The sequence below is a fragment of the Microcebus murinus genome, chromosome 24 (genome assembly GCF_040939455.1).
Source record: "Microcebus murinus isolate Inina chromosome 24, M.murinus_Inina_mat1.0, whole genome shotgun sequence".
NCBI classification, from domain to species: domain Eukaryota; kingdom Metazoa; phylum Chordata; class Mammalia; order Primates; family Cheirogaleidae; genus Microcebus; species Microcebus murinus.
Window position 1 is genome coordinate 31,769,155 of NC_134127.1, and position 19,439 is coordinate 31,788,593.

Genomic DNA, 19,439 nt, shown 5'->3' on the forward strand with positions numbered 1-19,439 from the left:
GCCAGAGCTGGAACCCGTTCCAGTAAGCCAGGTATCCCAAGAATGGACACACGAGCACCACGTGAGCGCGCTCACCAGCAAATTGGTACGAACGGATGGACGCCTAAGTGGACGGAGAGGAGTCACCTTCATCGGGTGGGTGTCGGGCGGGTGGGGGGAGGGGAGGGGCATACACATCCATTAGGCATGGGGTGGGTGCGCACCGACTGGGGGATGGGCGCACTTGAAGCTCTGACCCGAGGGGGGAGGCTTGGAGAGGGCAAGGCACCCGACCTTAACATTGGTACCCCCACAATACGCTGGAACAACATGAGAGGTATATGAATAAGAACACAGGGGGGGCCGGGCGCGGTAGCTCACGCCTGTAATCCTAGCTCTCTGGGAGGCCGAGGCGGGCGGATTGCTCCAGGTCAGGAGTTCGAAACCAGCCTGAGCAAGAGCGAGACCCCGTCTCTACTAAAAATAGAAAGAAATTAATTGGCCAACTAATATATATAGAAAAACAGAGCCGGGCGTGGTGGTGCATGCCTGTAGTCCCAACTACTCGGGAGGCTGAGGCAGCAGGATTGCTTGAGCCCGGAGATTGAGGTTGCTGTGAGCTAGGCTGACGCCATGGCACTCACTCTAGCCTGGGCAGCAAAACGAGACTCTGTCTCAAAAAAAAAAAAAAAAGAACACAGGGGGGAGGGGGGCACGGGCAACACATGTCACCTGAATACTTGTACTCCCATCATCTGCTTGAAGAGAGAGAGAAAAGAAAATGCAATCCTAGAGGTAAGAGACACTTTTTAAAAATAATGAATCCGAAGAGAAAAGTAAAAGGAGGCCTGTGGAGCAGGTCTGGGTGTGACTCCGGATCCCCCAACATCAGGTGCCACCACCAAAGATTCCTGCGTGTAGCCCATAGAACCCCAAAAGCAACGGGACGAGTTCTGGTCACATACTCCCTCAAAATGACATCCTGGCCTTCTTCTGGAACTCCCTCCCCTCTCAGACTCTCAAGGTTTCCTCCAGCGTGTCGGTTCCCACAGAGCAGACCTTTGGTCTGAGACCTGACAGTCCAGATGCCACGCATGCTGCCGCGTGGCGGCGGTGTCGCGGCTTGGGACAAGAGGAGGCCCCACGGTGCGGGCTGGGGCGCCAGGCACCGCGGGCGGGCGCTGAGGGTGGGGGTGACCCCCACCCCGGGCCGCCGCCGCGCTCCCAGAAAGGGGACAGAACAAGAGGCAAAAAAAAAAAAAAAAAAAAGCAGCAGCCTGTGGCACCCGGTATTCCCAGGCGGTCTCCCATCCAAGTACTAACCGGGCCCGACCCTGCTTAGCTTCCGAGACCAGACGAGATCGGGGGCGTTCAGGGTGGTGTGGCCCTAGACGGCGGCGGAGGGCGCCCCTGCCCCGCTCAAGAAGCCGAGCCTCTCTGGGCTTCCCCGCCGCCGCCGCCTCCCGCCCCAGGCCCCGCGCCGGGCCGGGCCGGGCCGGTTGAGTTCGCCGGCCGGGTCCCGCGGGCTCCCAGGGACGGGGGTGATGGGCGGGGCGGGGCGGGGCGGGGGGCTGTCTCTGTATACACACACACACACACTCACACTCACTCACACTCACACAAGATGCGCCTCCACGGCTGGACTCGCCAAGGTGGAGCCCTCCCAGCCCCCCTCGTCTCCTCGCCCGGCCTCCTTCACCTACCCGCTGCCCACCCCCAGCGCGTCGCTGCCTGCCGCTGACTGCGCACGCGCGGGACGCTCGCCCTTTGACCCCAGCCAGGGGCCGCCCTCCCCCACAACCCCTTTCAGCTGCGCCCCCCCCCTCGCCCTGTGGGTGGGCTGCCGCCTATTCCCCCGGGCCAGGGCTGGGGCACAGCCAGTGTCTGGGGCGTCTCTCTCTGGGGATGTGTCCCATGGGTGGGGTGGGGTGGCGTGGTTTGGGGGGCGCTGAAGAAATCAGTCCCCTCCATCTCCTACCTCTGGAAAACGCCCAAGCCCGTGGAGAACTGCCGGCACCGCTTCGTGGGGGCCGGGACCCTCCTCCGTGTCCTCCTGTGGCCCAGTCCAAGGGGCCTGGGCCTGGCCGGGGCTGCATTGGACCCCGACCACCCTGGCGTGTGGACTCGCTAAAAATCGGCCATTAGATATTGGATTCCAGCTTCCTGGAGGTCATTTCACTAATGAGTGCACCGGAAAGAGTTTCCTAATCCATCTGTGAGGGTGGCAACTGAAAGAGAATTTGAAAGCTGACAGAATAGGCGAGGGAAGGCATAGGAGATTTCCACACCCAGCAAGGAAGACTTTCCCGAAATGGAAGAAAGAAACGAGCAAACAGAGACACCGGTAGCCCGCCCGGAAAAGAGTCTGCCCCTGAGAGAAAGCACCCTGACCAGGTTCACCCGTGGGTGGGTGGCGAGCTAGCGGCATTCAGAAGAGCGAGGCCCGCAGTCTGTGCGGAAGACACCTGCGCTCGGGTGTGTGTGGCGGCGCGATTCACAAGCAGCTCTAGACGTTAAACCAAGGAGAAGCCAGGGAGTTCCCAACGCCCCAGGTGTCCTCAGCCCACGACTGGCTGCTGTGGGAATGCGAAGCCCGGCTCCTGGTCTCAGAGCGGGGTTCCCAGGAGGATCAGGCTGAAGCTGGGACTCGGCCTCAAAGTGTCCCCTCGCATGGCCACCCCCTTCCCCTTCCTGCTCCTCTACGCCTGGTGCCCCTCCATCCAGGGGCCAGACCTTAAAGAGTCACCGCAAGAGAATCCTGGTCCCAAAGGAGCCTTCTGGGGGACCGGTGCTGAGAGAGGTTGTGGGCATGGCCCGCTGGGGCTCTGCCCGACCCAGGGCTGAGAGATGCCACCTCCCAGCTCTGGGTCCCTGCAGGAAGTGTTGGCAAGCACAGGGCCGGTCCTCCAAAGGCCCAGGTGCAGGGAGCCCAGGCCAAGCAGCCTGTGGAAGAAGCCACTTGCCGTGCCACCCCGGGAACACGACTGCAGGCCCCGGCCCTTCCCACCTCCTCCTCCTCCTCCTCCTCCTCCTCCCCCCCCGGCCCCCCCCCACAGGGCACAGGGCTCAGAGACACCTCAGACTCTTGCTACCCAAAGTGCAAAGGGCATCAGTTGCTCCTCCAACCCCCCCCCCCGCCCAGCAGACCACGTTGTCCAGCCAGCCCCCGGGCCTCCCTGGGGTGCCCAGCACAAAAGTGCAGACACCCACCGGACCCTCAATCTCAGTTTTCGGATGTTTTTGCCACTCTAAGGACCCGCAGGCCAGCTGGGCCTTCGGGCAGGACAGAGAGCCCCGGAATCCGACGTGGAGAGCTGCGTGTACGTCCCCATCAGGAGGCGGTCCCCACCTCCGCGGCTCTCCCCTTGCGGGGAGCGGCAGCCCAGCCGGCAGCCGCAGGGCCTCAGGGAAGACACCAGGCTGGGCCCCCGCGGCACAGCGGGGGCACGTCCCCCGCACTCACGCGACTTAGGGACGGCTGCTGGAGACTGCTGCGGCCACCCTGCTGCCGGGTTTCTGGAGGGCTTCCTGGAAGCAGCGTCCACACCAAGCCCTTGGAAGGCCCAGGCGACGGAGGAGCCGGTCAGGCAGGGGCCGAGGACGGTGAGAGGCCGGGCGGGCGGGAAGGAGCATGTCAGGCAGGGGCAGAGGACGGTGACAGGCCGGGCGGGGAGGAGCCGGTCAGGCGGGGGCCCAGGACAGTGACGGGCCTGGCCGGGGAGGAGTGCGTCAGGCAGGGGCAGAGGAGACGGGGGCTGGGTAAGGGTTAGGGTGACAGTTAGGGCACAATTCACAATCGCAAAGACGTGGAAGCGACCCGAGTGCCCATCCATCCAGGAGTGCATGAATAAAATGTGGCGCGTGGACACCACGGAGTGCCATTCGGCTGTGAGGAGCAGCGGTGAGAGGGCGCCTCTCGTGTTCTCCTGGCCAGAGCTGGAACCCGTTCCAGTAAGCCAGGTATCCCAAGAATGGACACACGAGCACCACGTGAGCGCGCTCACCAGCAAATTGGTACGAACGGATGGACGCCTAAGTGGACAGAGAGGAGTCACCTTCATCGGGTGGGTGTCGGGCGGGTGGGGGGAGGGGAGGGGCATACACATCCATTAGGCATGGGGTGGGTGCGCACCGACTGGGGGATGGGCGCACTTGAAGCTCTGACCCGAGGGGGGAGGCTTGGAGAGGGCAAGGCACCCGACCTTAACATTGGTACCCCCACAATACGCTGGAACAACATGAGAGGTATATGAATAAGAACACAGGGGGGGCCGGGCGCGGTAGCTCACGCCTGTAATCCTAGCTCTCTGGGAGGCCGAGGCGGGCGGATTGCTCCAGGTCAGGAGTTCGAAACCAGCCTGAGCAAGAGCGAGACCCCGTCTCTACTAAAAATAGAAAGAAATTAATTGGCCAACTAATATATATAGAAAAACAGAGCCGGGCGTGGTGGTGCATGCCTGTAGTCCCAACTACTCGGGAGGCTGAGGCAGCAGGATTGCTTGAGCCCGGAGATTGAGGTTGCTGTGAGCTAGGCTGACGCCATGGCACTCACTCTAGCCTGGGCAGCAAAACGAGACTCTGTCTCAAAAAAAAAAAAAAAAGAACACAGGGGGGAGGGGGGCACGGGCAACACATGTCACCTGAATACTTGTACTCCCATCATCTGCTTGAAGAGAGAGAGAAAAGAAAATGCAATCCTAGAGGTAAGAGACACTTTTTAAAAATAATGAATCCGAAGAGAAAAGTAAAAGGAGGCCTGTGGAGCAGGTCTGGGTGTGACTCCGGATCCCCCAACATCAGGTGCCACCACCAAAGATTCCTGCGTGTAGCCCATAGAACCCCAAAAGCAACGGGACGAGTTCTGGTCACATACTCCCTCAAAATGACATCCTGGCCTTCTTCTGGAACTCCCTCCCCTCTCAGACTCTCAAGGTTTCCTCCAGCGTGTCGGTTCCCACAGAGCAGACCTTTGGTCTGAGACCTGACAGTCCAGATGCCACGCATGCTGCCGCGTGGCGGCGGTGTCGCGGCTTGGGACAAGAGGAGGCCCCACGGTGCGGGCTGGGGCGCCAGGCACCGCGGGCGGGCGCTGAGGGTGGGGGTGACCCCCACCCCGGGCCGCCGCCGCGCTCCCAGAAAGGGGACAGAACAAGAGGCAAAAAAAAAAAAAAAAAAAAGCAGCAGCCTGTGGCACCCGGTATTCCCAGGCGGTCTCCCATCCAAGTACTAACCGGGCCCGACCCTGCTTAGCTTCCGAGACCAGACGAGATCGGGGGCGTTCAGGGTGGTGTGGCCCTAGACGGCGGCGGAGGGCGCCCCTGCCCCGCTCAAGAAGCCGAGCCTCTCTGGGCTTCCCCGCCGCCGCCGCCTCCCGCCCCAGGCCCCGCGCCGGGCCGGGCCGGGCCGGTTGAGTTCGCCGGCCGGGTCCCGCGGGCTCCCAGGGACGGGGGTGATGGGCGGGGCGGGGCGGGGCGGGGGGCTGTCTCTGTATACACACACACACACACTCACACTCACTCACACTCACACAAGATGCGCCTCCACGGCTGGACTCGCCAAGGTGGAGCCCTCCCAGCCCCCCTCGTCTCCTCGCCCGGCCTCCTTCACCTACCCGCTGCCCACCCCCAGCGCGTCGCTGCCTGCCGCTGACTGCGCACGCGCGGGACGCTCGCCCTTTGACCCCAGCCAGGGGCCGCCCTCCCCCACAACCCCTTTCAGCTGCGCCCCCCCCCTCGCCCTGTGGGTGGGCTGCCGCCTATTCCCCCGGGCCAGGGCTGGGGCACAGCCAGTGTCTGGGGCGTCTCTCTCTGGGGATGTGTCCCATGGGTGGGGTGGGGTGGCGTGGTTTGGGGGGCGCTGAAGAAATCAGTCCCCTCCATCTCCTACCTCTGGAAAACGCCCAAGCCCGTGGAGAACTGCCGGCACCGCTTCGTGGGGGCCGGGACCCTCCTCCGTGTCCTCCTGTGGCCCAGTCCAAGGGGCCTGGGCCTGGCCGGGGCTGCATTGGACCCCGACCACCCTGGCGTGTGGACTCGCTAAAAATCGGCCATTAGATATTGGATTCCAGCTTCCTGGAGGTCATTTCACTAATGAGTGCACCGCAAAGAGTTTCCTAATCCATCTGTGAGGGTGGCAACTGAAAGAGAATTTGAAAGCTGACAGAATAGGCGAGGGAAGGCATAGGAGATTTCCACACCCAGCAAGGAAGACTTTCCCGAAATGGAAGAAAGAAACGAGCAAACAGAGACACCGGTAGCCCGCCCGGAAAAGAGTCTGCCCCTTAGAGAAAGCACCCTGACCAGGTTCACCCGTGGGTGGGTGGCGAGCTAGCGGCATTCAGAAGAGCGAGGCCCGCAGTCTGTGCGGAAGACACCTGCGCTCGGGTGTGTGTGGCGGCGCGATTCACAAGCAGCTCTAGACGTTAAACCAAGGAGAAGCCAGGGAGTTCCCAACGCCCCAGGTGTCCTCAGCCCACGACTGGCTGCTGTGGGAATGCGAAGCCCGGCTCCTGGTCTCAGAGCGGGGTTCCCAGGAGGATCAGGCTGAAGCTGGGACTCGGCCTCAAAGTGTCCCCTCGCATGGCCACCCCCTTCCCCTTCCTGCTCCTCTACGCCTGGTGCCCCTCCATCCAGGGGCCAGACCTTAAAGAGTCACCGCAAGAGAATCCTGGTCCCAAAGGAGCCTTCTGGGGGACCGGTGCTGAGAGAGGTTGTGGGCATGGCCCGCTGGGGCTCTGCCCGACCCAGGGCTGAGAGATGCCACCTCCCAGCTCTGGGTCCCTGCAGGAAGTGTTGGCAAGCACAGGGCCGGTCCTCCAAAGGCCCAGGTGCAGGGAGCCCAGGCCAAGCAGCCTGTGGAAGAAGCCACTTGCCGTGCCACCCCGGGAACACGACTGCAGGCCCCGGCCCTTCCCACCTCCTCCTCCTCCTCCTCCTCCTCCTCCCCCCCCGGCCCCCCCCCCACAGGGCACAGGGCTCAGAGACACCTCAGACTCTTGCTACCCAAAGTGCAAAGGGCATCAGTTGCTCCTCCAACCCCCCCCCCCCCGCCCAGCAGACCACGTTGTCCAGCCAGCCCCCGGGCCTCCCTGGGGTGCCCAGCACAAAAGTGCAGACACCCACCGGACCCTCAATCTCAGTTTTCGGATGTTTTTGCCACTCTAAGGACCCGCAGGCCAGCTGGGCCTTCGGGCAGGACAGAGAGCCCCGGAATCCGACGTGGAGAGCTGCGTGTACGTCCCCATCAGGAGGCGGTCCCCACCTCCGCGGCTCTCCCCTTGCGGGGAGCGGCAGCCCAGCCGGCAGCCGCAGGGCCTCAGGGAAGACACCAGGCTGGGCCCCCGCGGCACAGCGGGGGCACGTCCCCCGCACTCACGCGACTTAGGGACGGCTGCTGGAGACTGCTGCGGCCACCCTGCTGCCGGGTTTCTGGAGGGCTTCCTGGAAGCAGCGTCCACACCAAGCCCTTGGAAGGCCCAGGCGACGGAGGAGCCGGTCAGGCAGGGGCCGAGGACGGTGAGAGGCCGGGCGGGCGGGAAGGAGCATGTCAGGCAGGGGCAGAGGACGGTGACAGGCCGGGCGGGGAGGAGCCGGTCAGGCGGGGGCCCAGGACAGTGACGGGCCTGGCCGGGGAGGAGTGCGTCAGGCAGGGGCAGAGGAGACGGGGGCTGGGTAAGGGTTAGGGTGACAGTTAGGGCACAATTCACAATCGCAAAGACGTGGAAGCGACCCGAGTGCCCATCCATCCAGGAGTGCATGAATAAAATGTGGCGCGTGGACACCACGGAGTGCCATTCGGCTGTGAGGAGCAGCGGTGAGAGGGCGCCTCTCGTGTTCTCCTGGCCAGAGCTGGAACCCGTTCCAGTAAGCCAGGTATCCCAAGAATGGACACACGAGCACCACGTGAGCGCGCTCACCAGCAAATTGGTACGAACGGATGGACGCCTAAGTGGACAGAGAGGAGTCACCTTCATCGGGTGGGTGTCGGGCGGGTGGGGGGAGGGGAGGGGCATACACATCCATTAGGCATGGGGTGGGTGCGCACCGACTGGGGGATGGGCGCACTTGAAGCTCTGACCCGAGGGGGGAGGCTTGGAGAGGGCAAGGCACCCGACCTTAACATTGGTACCCCCACAATACGCTGGAACAACATGAGAGGTATATGAATAAGAACACAGGGGGGGCCGGGCGCGGTAGCTCACGCCTGTAATCCTAGCTCTCTGGGAGGCCGAGGCGGGCGGATTGCTCCAGGTCAGGAGTTCGAAACCAGCCTGAGCAAGAGCGAGACCCCGTCTCTACTAAAAATAGAAAGAAATTAATTGGCCAACTAATATATATAGAAAAACAGAGCCGGGCGTGGTGGTGCATGCCTGTAGTCCCAACTACTCGGGAGGCTGAGGCAGCAGGATTGCTTGAGCCCGGAGATTGAGGTTGCTGTGAGCTAGGCTGACGCCATGGCACTCACTCTAGCCTGGGCAGCAAAACGAGACTCTGTCTCAAAAAAAAAAAAAAAAGAACACAGGGGGGAGGGGGGCACGGGCAACACATGTCACCTGAATACTTGTACTCCCATCATCTGCTTGAAGAGAGAGAGAAAAGAAAATGCAATCCTAGAGGTAAGAGACACTTTTTAAAAATAATGAATCCGAAGAGAAAAGTAAAAGGAGGCCTGTGGAGCAGGTCTGGGTGTGACTCCGGATCCCCCAACATCAGGTGCCACCACCAAAGATTCCTGCGTGTAGCCCATAGAACCCCAAAAGCAACGGGACGAGTTCTGGTCACATACTCCCTCAAAATGACATCCTGGCCTTCTTCTGGAACTCCCTCCCCTCTCAGACTCTCAAGGTTTCCTCCAGCGTGTCGGTTCCCACAGAGCAGACCTTTGGTCTGAGACCTGACAGTCCAGATGCCACGCATGCTGCCGCGTGGCGGCGGTGTCGCGGCTTGGGACAAGAGGAGGCCCCACGGTGCGGGCTGGGGCGCCAGGCACCGCGGGCGGGCGCTGAGGGTGGGGGTGACCCCCACCCCGGGCCGCCGCCGCGCTCCCAGAAAGGGGACAGAACAAGAGGCAAAAAAAAAAAAAAAAAAAAGCAGCAGCCTGTGGCACCCGGTATTCCCAGGCGGTCTCCCATCCAAGTACTAACCGGGCCCGACCCTGCTTAGCTTCCGAGACCAGACGAGATCGGGGGCGTTCAGGGTGGTGTGGCCCTAGACGGCGGCGGAGGGCGCCCCTGCCCCGCTCAAGAAGCCGAGCCTCTCTGGGCTTCCCCGCCGCCGCCTCCCGCCCCAGGCCCCGCGCCGGGCCGGGCCGGGCCGGTTGAGTTCGCCGGCCGGGTCCCGCGGGCTCCCAGGGACGGGGGTGATGGGCGGGGCGGGGCGGGGCGGGGGGCTGTCTCTGTATACACACACACACACACACTCACACTCACTCACACTCACACAAGATGCGCCTCCACGGCTGGACTCGCCAAGGTGGAGCCCTCCCAGCCCCCCTCGTCTCCTCGCCCGGCCTCCTTCACCTACCCGCTGCCCACCCCCAGCGCGTCGCTGCCTGCCGCTGACTGCGCACGCGCGGGACGCTCGCCCTTTGACCCCAGCCAGGGGCCGCCCTCCCCCACAACCCCTTTCAGCTGCGCCCCCCCCCTCGCCCTGTGGGTGGGCTGCCGCCTATTCCCCCGGGCCAGGGCTGGGGCACAGCCAGTGTCTGGGGCGTCTCTCTCTGGGGATGTGTCCCATGGGTGGGGTGGGGTGGCGTGGTTTGGGGGGCGCTGAAGAAATCAGTCCCCTCCATCTCCTACCTCTGGAAAACGCCCAAGCCCGTGGAGAACTGCCGGCACCGCTTCGTGGGGGCCGGGACCCTCCTCCGTGTCCTCCTGTGGCCCAGTCCAAGGGGCCTGGGCCTGGCCGGGGCTGCATTGGACCCCGACCACCCTGGCGTGTGGACTCGCTAAAAATCGGCCATTAGATATTGGATTCCAGCTTCCTGGAGGTCATTTCACTAATGAGTGCACCGGAAAGAGTTTCCTAATCCATCTGTGAGGGTGGCAACTGAAAGAGAATTTGAAAGCTGACAGAATAGGCGAGGGAAGGCATAGGAGATTTCCACACCCAGCAAGGAAGACTTTCCCGAAATGGAAGAAAGAAACGAGCAAACAGAGACACCGGTAGCCCGCCCGGAAAAGAGTCTGCCCCTTAGAGAAAGCACCCTGACCAGGTTCACCCGTGGGTGGGTGGCGAGCTAGCGGCATTCAGAAGAGCGAGGCCCGCAGTCTGTGCGGAAGACACCTGCGCTCGGGTGTGTGTGGCGGCGCGATTCACAAGCAGCTCTAGACGTTAAACCAAGGAGAAGCCAGGGAGTTCCCAACGCCCCAGGTGTCCTCAGCCCACGACTGGCTGCTGTGGGAATGCGAAGCCCGGCTCCTGGTCTCAGAGCGGGGTTCCCAGGAGGATCAGGCTGAAGCTGGGACTCGGCCTCAAAGTGTCCCCTCGCATGGCCACCCCCTTCCCCTTCCTGCTCCTCTACGCCTGGTGCCCCTCCATCCAGGGGCCAGACCTTAAAGAGTCACCGCAAGAGAATCCTGGTCCCAAAGGAGCCTTCTGGGGGACCGGTGCTGAGAGAGGTTGTGGGCATGGCCCGCTGGGGCTCTGCCCGACCCAGGGCTGAGAGATGCCACCTCCCAGCTCTGGGTCCCTGCAGGAAGTGTTGGCAAGCACAGGGCCGGTCCTCCAAAGGCCCAGGTGCAGGGAGCCCAGGCCAAGCAGCCTGTGGAAGAAGCCACTTGCCGTGCCACCCCGGGAACACGACTGCAGGCCCCGGCCCTTCCCACCTCCTCCTCCTCCTCCTCCTCCTCCTCCCCCCCCGGCCCCCCCCCCACAGGGCACAGGGCTCAGAGACACCTCAGACTCTTGCTACCCAAAGTGCAAAGGGCATCAGTTGCTCCTCCAACCCCCCCCCCCCCCGCCCAGCAGACCACGTTGTCCAGCCAGCCCCCGGGCCTCCCTGGGGTGCCCAGCACAAAAGTGCAGACACCCACCGGACCCTCAATCTCAGTTTTCGGATGTTTTTGCCACTCTAAGGACCCGCAGGCCAGCTGGGCCTTCGGGCAGGACAGAGAGCCCCGGAATCCGACGTGGAGAGCTGCGTGTACGTCCCCATCAGGAGGCGGTCCCCACCTCCGCGGCTCTCCCCTTGCGGGGAGCGGCAGCCCAGCCGGCAGCCGCAGGGCCTCAGGGAAGACACCAGGCTGGGCCCCCGCGGCACAGCGGGGGCACGTCCCCCGCACTCACGCGACTTAGGGACGGCTGCTGGAGACTGCTGCGGCCACCCTGCTGCCGGGTTTCTGGAGGGCTTCCTGGAAGCAGCGTCCACACCAAGCCCTTGGAAGGCCCAGGCGACGGAGGAGCCGGTCAGGCAGGGGCCGAGGACGGTGAGAGGCCGGGCGGGCGGGAAGGAGCATGTCAGGCAGGGGCAGAGGACGGTGACAGGCCGGGCGGGGAGGAGCCGGTCAGGCGGGGGCCCAGGACAGTGACGGGCCTGGCCGGGGAGGAGTGCGTCAGGCAGGGGCAGAGGAGACGGGGGCTGGGTAAGGGTTAGGGTGACAGTTAGGGCACAATTCACAATCGCAAAGACGTGGAAGCGACCCGAGTGCCCATCCATCCAGGAGTGCATGAATAAAATGTGGCGCGTGGACACCACGGAGTGCCATTCGGCTGTGAGGAGCAGCGGTGAGAGGGCGCCTCTCGTGTTCTCCTGGCCAGAGCTGGAACCCGTTCCAGTAAGCCAGGTATCCCAAGAATGGACACACGAGCACCACGTGAGCGCGCTCACCAGCAAATTGGTACGAACGGATGGACGCCTAAGTGGACAGAGAGGAGTCACCTTCATCGGGTGGGTGTCGGGCGGGTGGGGGGAGGGGAGGGGCATACACATCCATTAGGCATGGGGTGGGTGCGCACCGACTGGGGGATGGGCGCACTTGAAGCTCTGACCCGAGGGGGGAGGCTTGGAGAGGGCAAGGCACCCGACCTTAACATTGGTACCCCCACAATACGCTGGAACAACATGAGAGGTATATGAATAAGAACACAGGGGGGGCCGGGCGCGGTAGCTCACGCCTGTAATCCTAGCTCTCTGGGAGGCCGAGGCGGGCGGATTGCTCCAGGTCAGGAGTTCGAAACCAGCCTGAGCAAGAGCGAGACCCCGTCTCTACTAAAAATAGAAAGAAATTAATTGGCCAACTAATATATATAGAAAAACAGAGCCGGGCGTGGTGGTGCATGCCTGTAGTCCCAACTACTCGGGAGGCTGAGGCAGCAGGATTGCTTGAGCCCGGAGATTGAGGTTGCTGTGAGCTAGGCTGACGCCATGGCACTCACTCTAGCCTGGGCAGCAAAACGAGACTCTGTCTCAAAAAAAAAAAAAAAAGAACACAGGGGGGAGGGGGGCACGGGCAACACATGTCACCTGAATACTTGTACTCCCATCATCTGCTTGAAGAGAGAGAGAAAAGAAAATGCAATCCTAGAGGTAAGAGACACTTTTTAAAAATAATGAATCCGAAGAGAAAAGTAAAAGGAGGCCTGTGGAGCAGGTCTGGGTGTGACTCCGGATCCCCCAACATCAGGTGCCACCACCAAAGATTCCTGCGTGTAGCCCATAGAACCCCAAAAGCAACGGGACGAGTTCTGGTCACATACTCCCTCAAAATGACATCCTGGCCTTCTTCTGGAACTCCCTCCCCTCTCAGACTCTCAAGGTTTCCTCCAGCGTGTCGGTTCCCACAGAGCAGACCTTTGGTCTGAGACCTGACAGTCCAGATGCCACGCATGCTGCCGCGTGGCGGCGGTGTCGCGGCTTGGGACAAGAGGAGGCCCCACGGTGCGGGCTGGGGCGCCAGGCACCGCGGGCGGGCGCTGAGGGTGGGGGTGACCCCCACCCCGGGCCGCCGCCGCGCTCCCAGAAAGGGGACAGAACAAGAGGCAAAAAAAAAAAAAAAAAAAAGCAGCAGCCTGTGGCACCCGGTATTCCCAGGCGGTCTCCCATCCAAGTACTAACCGGGCCCGACCCTGCTTAGCTTCCGAGACCAGACGAGATCGGGGGCGTTCAGGGTGGTGTGGCCCTAGACGGCGGCGGAGGGCGCCCCTGCCCCGCTCAAGAAGCCGAGCCTCTCTGGGCTTCCCCGCCGCCGCCGCCTCCCGCCCCAGGCCCCGCGCCGGGCCGGGCCGGGCCGGTTGAGTTCGCCGGCCGGGTCCCGCGGGCTCCCAGGGACGGGGGTGATGGGCGGGGCGGGGCGGGGCGGGGGGCTGTCTCTGTATACACACACACACACACACTCACACTCACTCACACTCACACAAGATGCGCCTCCACGGCTGGACTCGCCAAGGTGGAGCCCTCCCAGCCCCCCTCGTCTCCTCGCCCGGCCTCCTTCACCTACCCGCTGCCCACCCCCAGCGCGTCGCTGCCTGCCGCTGACTGCGCACGCGCGGGACGCTCGCCCTTTGACCCCAGCCAGGGGCCGCCCTCCCCCACAACCCCTTTCAGCTGCGCCCCCCCCCTCGCCCTGTGGGTGGGCTGCCGCCTATTCCCCCGGGCCAGGGCTGGGGCACAGCCAGTGTCTGGGGCGTCTCTCTCTGGGGATGTGTCCCATGGGTGGGGTGGGGTGGCGTGGTTTGGGGGGCGCTGAAGAAATCAGTCCCCTCCATCTCCTACCTCTGGAAAACGCCCAAGCCCGTGGAGAACTGCCGGCACCGCTTCGTGGGGGCCGGGACCCTCCTCCGTGTCCTCCTGTGGCCCAGTCCAAGGGGCCTGGGCCTGGCCGGGGCTGCATTGGACCCCGACCACCCTGGCGTGTGGACTCGCTAAAAATCGGCCATTAGATATTGGATTCCAGCTTCCTGGAGGTCATTTCACTAATGAGTGCACCGGAAAGAGTTTCCTAATCCATCTGTGAGGGTGGCAACTGAAAGAGAATTTGAAAGCTGACAGAATAGGCGAGGGAAGGCATAGGAGATTTCCACACCCAGCAAGGAAGACTTTCCCGAAATGGAAGAAAGAAACGAGCAAACAGAGACACCGGTAGCCCGCCCGGAAAAGAGTCTGCCCCTTAGAGAAAGCACCCTGACCAGGTTCACCCGTGGGTGGGTGGCGAGCTAGCGGCATTCAGAAGAGCGAGGCCCGCAGTCTGTGCGGAAGACACCTGCGCTCGGGTGTGTGTGGCGGCGCGATTCACAAGCAGCTCTAGACGTTAAACCAAGGAGAAGCCAGGGAGTTCCCAACGCCCCAGGTGTCCTCAGCCCACGACTGGCTGCTGTGGGAATGCGAAGCCCGGCTCCTGGTCTCAGAGCGGGGTTCCCAGGAGGATCAGGCTGAAGCTGGGACTCGGCCTCAAAGTGTCCCCTCGCATGGCCACCCCCTTCCCCTTCCTGCTCCTCTACGCCTGGTGCCCCTCCATCCAGGGGCCAGACCTTAAAGAGTCACCGCAAGAGAATCCTGGTCCCAAAGGAGCCTTCTGGGGGACCGGTGCTGAGAGAGGTTGTGGGCATGGCCCGCTGGGGCTCTGCCCGACCCAGGGCTGAGAGATGCCACCTCCCAGCTCTGGGTCCCTGCAGGAAGTGTTGGCAAGCACAGGGCCGGTCCTCCAAAGGCCCAGGTGCAGGGAGCCCAGGCCAAGCAGCCTGTGGAAGAAGCCACTTGCCGTGCCACCCCGGGAACACGACTGCAGGCCCCGGCCCTTCCCACCTCCTCCTCCTCCTCCTCCTCCTCCTCCCCCCCCGGCCCCCCCCCCACAGGGCACAGGGCTCAGAGACACCTCAGACTCTTGCTACCCAAAGTGCAAAGGGCATCAGTTGCTCCTCCAACCCCCCCCCCCCCCGCCCAGCAGACCACGTTGTCCAGCCAGCCCCCGGGCCTCCCTGGGGTGCCCAGCACAAAAGTGCAGACACCCACCGGACCCTCAATCTCAGTTTTCGGATGTTTTTGCCACTCTAAGGACCCGCAGGCCAGCTGGGCCTTCGGGCAGGACAGAGAGCCCCGGAATCCGACGTGGAGAGCTGCGTGTACGTCCCCATCAGGAGGCGGTCCCCACCTCCGCGGCTCTCCCCTTGCGGGGAGCGGCAGCCCAGCCGGCAGCCGCAGGGCCTCAGGGAAGACACCAGGCTGGGCCCCCGCGGCACAGCGGGGGCACGTCCCCCGCACTCACGCGACTTAGGGACGGCTGCTGGAGACTGCTGCGGCCACCCTGCTGCCGGGTTTCTGGAGGGCTTCCTGGAAGCAGCGTCCACACCAAGCCCTTGGAAGGCCCAGGCGACGGAGGAGCCGGTCAGGCAGGGGCCGAGGACGGTGAGAGGCCGGGCGGGCGGGAAGGAGCATGTCAGGCAGGGGCAGAGGACGGTGACAGGCCGGGCGGGGAGGAGCCGGTCAGGCGGGGGCCCAGGACAGTGACGGGCCTGGCCGGGGAGGAGTGCGTCAGGCAGGGGCAGAGGAGACGGGGGCTGGGTAAGGGTTAGGGTGACAGTTAGGGCACAATTCACAATCGCAAAGACGTGGAAGCGACCCGAGTGCCCATCCATCCAGGAGTGCATGAATAAAATGTGGCGCGTGGACACCACGGAGTGCCATTCGGCTGTGAGGAGCAGCGGTGAGAGGGCGCCTCTCGTGTTCTCCTGGCCAGAGCTGGAACCCGTTCCAGTAAGCCAGGTATCCCAAGAATGGACACACGAGCACCACGTGAGCGCGCTCACCAGCAAATTGGTACGAACGGATGGACGCCTAAGTGGACAGAGAGGAGTCACCTTCATCGGGTGGGTGTCGGGCGGGTGGGGGGAGGGGAGGGGCATACACATCCATTAGGCATGGGGTGGGTGCGCACCGACTGGGGGATGGGCGCACTTGAAGCTCTGACCCGAGGGGGGAGGCTTGGAGAGGGCAAGGCACCCGACCTTAACATTGGTACCCCCACAATACGCTGGAACAACATGAGAGGTATATGAATAAGAACACAGGGGGGGCCGGGCGCGGTAGCTCACGCCTGTAATCCTAGCTCTCTGGGAGGCCGAGGCGGGCGGATTGCTCCAGGTCAGGAGTTCGAAACCAGCCTGAGCAAGAGCGAGACCCCGTCTCTACTAAAAATAGAAAGAAATTAATTGGCCAACTAATATATATAGAAAAACAGAGCCGGGCGTGGTGGTGCATGCCTGTAGTCCCAACTACTCGGGAGGCTGAGGCAGCAGGATTGCTTGAGCCCGGAGATTGAGGTTGCTGTGAGCTAGGCTGACGCCATGGCACTCACTCTAGCCTGGGCAGCAAAACGAGACTCTGTCTCAAAAAAAAAAAAAAAAGAACACAGGGGGGAGGGGGGCACGGGCAACACATGTCACCTGAATACTTGTACTCCCATCATCTGCTTGAAGAGAGAGAGAAAAGAAAATGCAATCCTAGAGGTAAGAGACACTTTTTAAAAATAATGAATCCGAAGAGAAAAGTAAAAGGAGGCCTGTGGAGCAGGTCTGGGTGTGACTCCGGATCCCCCAACATCAGGTGCCACCACCAAAGATTCCTGCGTGTAGCCCATAGAACCCCAAAAGCAACGGGACGAGTTCTGGTCACATACTCCCTCAAAATGACATCCTGGCCTTCTTCTGGAACTCCCTCCCCTCTCAGACTCTCAAGGTTTCCTCCAGCGTGTCGGTTCCCACAGAGCAGACCTTTGGTCTGAGACCTGACAGTCCAGATGCCACGCATGCTGCCGCGTGGCGGCGGTGTCGCGGCTTGGGACAAGAGGAGGCCCCACGGTGCGGGCTGGGGCGCCAGGCACCGCGGGCGGGCGCTGAGGGTGGGGGTGACCCCCACCCCGGGCCGCCGCCGCGCTCCCAGAAAGGGGACAGAACAAGAGGCAAAAAAAAAAAAAAAAAAAAGCAGCAGCCTGTGGCACCCGGTATTCCCAGGCGGTCTCCCATCCAAGTACTAACCGGGCCCGACCCTGCTTAGCTTCCGAGACCAGACGAGATCGGGGGCGTTCAGGGTGGTGTGGCCCTAGACGGCGGCGGAGGGCGCCCCTGCCCCGCTCAAGAAGCCGAGCCTCTCTGGGCTTCCCCGCCGCCGCCGCCTCCCGCCCCAGGCCCCGCGCCGGGCCGGGCCGGGCCGGTTGAGTTCGCCGGCCGGGTCCCGCGGGCTCCCAGGGACGGGGGTGATGGGCGGGGCGGGGCGGGGCGGGGGGCTGTCTCTGTATACACACACACACACACTCACACTCACTCACACTCACACAAGATGCGCCTCCACGGCTGGACTCGCCAAGGTGGAGCCCTCCCAGCCCCCCTCGTCTCCTCGCCCGGCCTCCTTCACCTACCCGCTGCCCACCCCCAGCGCGTCGCTGCCTGCCGCTGACTGCGCACGCGCGGGACGCTCGCCCTTTGACCCCAGCCAGGGGCCGCCCTCCCCCACAACCCCTTTCAGCTGCGCCCCCCCCCTCGCCCTGTGGGTGGGCTGCCGCCTATTCCCCCGGGCCAGGGCTGGGGCACAGCCAGTGTCTGGGGCGTCTCTCTCTGGGGATGTGTCCCATGGGTGGGGTGGGGTGGCGTGGTTTGGGGGGCGCTGAAGAAATCAGTCCCCTCCATCTCCTACCTCTGGAAAACGCCCAAGCCCGTGGAGAACTGCCGGCACCGCTTCGTGGGGGCCGGGACCCTCCTCCGTGTCCTCCTGTGGCCCAGTCCAAGGGGCCTGGGCCTGGCCGGGGCTGCATTGGACCCCGACCACCCTGGCGTGTGGACTCGCTAAAAATCGGCCATTAGATATTGGATTCCAGCTTCCTGGAGGTCATTTCACTAATGAGTGCACCGGAAAGAGTTTCCTAATCCATCTGTGAGGGTGGCAACTGAAAGAGAATTTGAAAGCTGACAGAATAGGCGAGGGAAGGCATAGGAGATTTCCACACCCAGCAAGGAAGACTTTCCCGAAATGGAAGAAAGAAACGAGCAAACAGAGACACCGGTAGCCCGCCCGGAAAAGAGTCTGCCCCTTAGAGAAAGCACCCTGACCAGGTTCACCCGTGGGTGGGTGGCGAGCTAGCGGCATTCAGAAGAGCGAGGCCCGCAGTCTGTGCGGAAGACACCTGCGCTCGGGTGTGTGTGGCGGCGCGATTCACAAGCAGCTCTAGACGTTAAACCAAGGAGAAGCCAGGGAGTTCCCAACGCCCCAGGTGTCCTCAGCCCACGACTGGCTGCTGTGGGAATGCGAAGCCCTGCTCCTGGTCTCAGAGCGGGGTTCCCAGGAGGATCAGGCTGAAGCTGGGACTCGGCCTCAAAGTGTCCCCTCGCATGGCCACCCCCTTCCCCTTCCTGCTCCTCTACGCCTGGTGCCCCTCCATCCAGGGGCCAGACCTTAAAGAGTCACCGCAAGAGAATCCTGGTCCCAAAGGAGCCTTCTGGGGGACCGGTGCTGAGAGAGGTTGTGGGCATGGCCCGCTGGGGCTCTGCCCGACCCAGGGCTGAGAGATGCCACCTCCCAGCTCTGGGTCCCTGCAGGAAGTGTTGGCAAGCACAGGGCCGGTCCTCCAAAGGCCCAGGTGCAGGGAGCCCAGGCCAAGCAGCCTGTGGAAGAAGCCACTTGCCGTGCCACCCCGGGAACACGACTGCAGGCCCCGGCCCTTCCCACCTCCTCCTCCTCCTCCTCCTCCTCCTCCTCCTCCCCCCCCGGCCCCCCCCCACAGGGCACAGGGCTCAGAGACACCTCAGACTCTTGCTACCCAAAGTGCAAAGGGCATCAGTTGCTCCTCCAACCCCCCCCCCCGCCCAGCAGACCACGTTGTCCAGCCAGCCCCCGGGCCTCCCTGGGGTGCCCAGCACAAAAGTGCAGACACCCACCGGACCCTCAATCTCAGTTTTCGGATGTTTTTGCCACTCTAAGGACCCGCAGGCCAGCTGGGCCTTCGGGCAGGACAGAGAGCCCCGGAATCCGACGTGGAGAGCTGCGTGTACGTCCCCATCAGGAGGCGGTCCCCACCTCCGCGGCTCTCCCCTTGCGGGGAGCGGCAGCCCAGCCGGCAGCCGCAGGGCCTCAGGGAAGACACCAGGCTGGGCCCCCGCGGCACAGCGGGGGCACGTCCCCCGCACTCACGCGACTTAGGGACGGCTGCTGGAGACTGCTGCGGCCACCCTGCTGCCGGGTTTCTGGAGGGCTTCCTGGAAGCAGCGTCCACACCAAGCCCTTGGAAGGCCCAGGCGACGGAGGAGCCGGTCAGGCAGGGGCCGAGGACGGTGAGAGGCCGGGCGGGCGGGAAGGAGCATGTCAGGCAGGGGCAGAGGACGGTGACAGGCCGGGCGGGGAGGAGCCGGTCAGGCGGGGGCCCAGGACAGTGACGGGCCTGGCCGGGGAGGAGTGCGTCAGGCAGGGGCAGAGGAGACGGGGGCTGGGTAAGGGTTAGGGTGACAGTTAGGGCACAATTCACAATCGCAAAGACGTGG

The 19,439-nt window shown here is 63.3% G+C and overlaps 5 non-coding genes across 5 annotated transcripts; all 5 read right to left on the bottom strand.

Moving 5' to 3' along the window:
* Positions 1-1,253: 1,253 nt before the first annotated feature.
* LOC142864171 (5S ribosomal RNA) lies at positions 1,254-1,372 on the bottom strand. Its single transcript, XR_012914756.1, has one exon. It is a non-coding gene; the product is annotated as a 5S ribosomal RNA (ribosomal RNA).
* Positions 1,373-5,161: 3,789 nt separating this feature from the next.
* Positions 5,162-5,280, bottom strand: LOC142864172 (5S ribosomal RNA). The gene has a single exon (XR_012914757.1). It is a non-coding gene; the product is annotated as a 5S ribosomal RNA (ribosomal RNA).
* Positions 5,281-9,072: 3,792 nt separating this feature from the next.
* On the bottom strand, positions 9,073-9,191 carry LOC142864173 (5S ribosomal RNA). The gene has a single exon (XR_012914758.1). It is a non-coding gene; the product is annotated as a 5S ribosomal RNA (ribosomal RNA).
* Positions 9,192-12,983: 3,792 nt separating this feature from the next.
* LOC142864174 (5S ribosomal RNA) lies at positions 12,984-13,102 on the bottom strand. Its single transcript, XR_012914759.1, has one exon. It is a non-coding gene; the product is annotated as a 5S ribosomal RNA (ribosomal RNA).
* A 3,795-nt stretch (positions 13,103-16,897) lies between these two features.
* Positions 16,898-17,016, bottom strand: LOC142864175 (5S ribosomal RNA). The gene has a single exon (XR_012914760.1). It is a non-coding gene; the product is annotated as a 5S ribosomal RNA (ribosomal RNA).
* Positions 17,017-19,439: the final 2,423 nt, after the last annotated feature.